Genomic DNA, 1,303 nt, shown 5'->3' on the forward strand with positions numbered 1-1,303 from the left:
ATTCATCGATTAATCGAAAAAATAATCGGCCAATTCATCGATTTTTTAAATAATCGTTAGTTGTAGCCCTAAATGAAAGAAAGTAGTTTTAATAGAGGAAATAACTGTTGTTCCGGTTATTTTGCATTTTATAGTGAAATAATTCCTCTTGGTCTTTGTCTTCACTTCATTCCTGAGGATAATTGTACTGCAACAGCCACCATTTAGCCACTCTGAGAAGGATTTAAGACCAGTTTGAGACAAATGCTGCAGACTGTGGATGCTTCTAAATGTGGCCTTTAAACCCACTTTTCTAGGAGAGCTTTTAATTGAACTCTTCCCTTTTTTTTATATTGTCTTTGATTATTTTATCTTTTTTTTTACTTTTATTTCTCATGCTATCCATGTAAGGCTTTTTATTTAGCACTTACCTGTTTTACTATGTAGCACTTTGGGATTTGTTTAAATATAAAGTGCATTCCAAGTCCACATTATTATTATTATTATTATTATTATTATCTGCAAAATCAAACATTAAAATAGAAAAAAAAGGGGGTAACCTTGAAATATCCCCCATAGGCCTTGTTTTTATGCAAAAAGGTGGATTTGGGGGTAAGTTACACTTTAAATATGCAGGACTGTAGAAGGAAGAAGCAGAAAGCAAAGGAGGAATGTAAGGAGGACCCAGAGGCCCAGCAGAAGGAACGACAGCATGTTCCAGCAGCAAAGTGGCTTATGTGACGTGGTGTCCATCCCCAACACTGAATCAGCAAAGCGTGGAAAGCAATGAGTGCTGACCACCGCAGGGCAGGAGTCTGCTGCGAAGCTCGAACGGAGACGTTAGATTTCACTTTACACACTTTTACCAATCAGCAGTTCAGACCAGTAGTGGTGCATTAGTATGGGGGGTATATTCATGGCATATTTTTGGCCCCTTTGCACCAATTTTAAATGGGAACAACCAACTGAAGACTTAGACTCAACTTTATTTCTCCCTTTGGGATTACTCCTTCTGGGAAATTCTGGTTCCAGTTGCTTATTTAGAGTAAAAACAGTTAAAGCAAGATGCCACTAAAGTTAAAAATACAACAAACAGTATAAAAAGAGCGTATATAGTACAAAAAACATAAGTTGTAATGTCCTGGAATATGTTTCCTTTAGGTATAAAAATATCTGTGCAGTAGAGAGCTAAGGGAAGACTACTGGTTAGGGCACAGAGCTTGGAAGCCTGAGGGTCTGAGTTTTAGCCCCACTCCCACAGACTGCCACTCTGGGTCCCTGAGCAAAGACCCTTAACCCCCACAACATGCTCCCCAGGGGGACA

At 38.8% G+C, this 1,303-nt stretch overlaps 1 protein-coding gene across 1 annotated transcript in view; it reads right to left on the bottom strand.

The window, feature by feature from the left end:
- Window positions 1–1,303, bottom strand: part of LOC107102762 (membrane-associated guanylate kinase, WW and PDZ domain-containing protein 2-like) — a 27,040-nt gene that overhangs the window by 24,275 nt on the left and 1,462 nt on the right. The window lies entirely within an intron of this gene.

This window comes from Cyprinodon variegatus, unplaced genomic scaffold, assembly GCF_000732505.1.
Source record: "Cyprinodon variegatus isolate N-32 unplaced genomic scaffold, C_variegatus-1.0 Scaffold1313, whole genome shotgun sequence".
Classification (NCBI taxonomy): domain Eukaryota; kingdom Metazoa; phylum Chordata; class Actinopteri; order Cyprinodontiformes; family Cyprinodontidae; genus Cyprinodon; species Cyprinodon variegatus.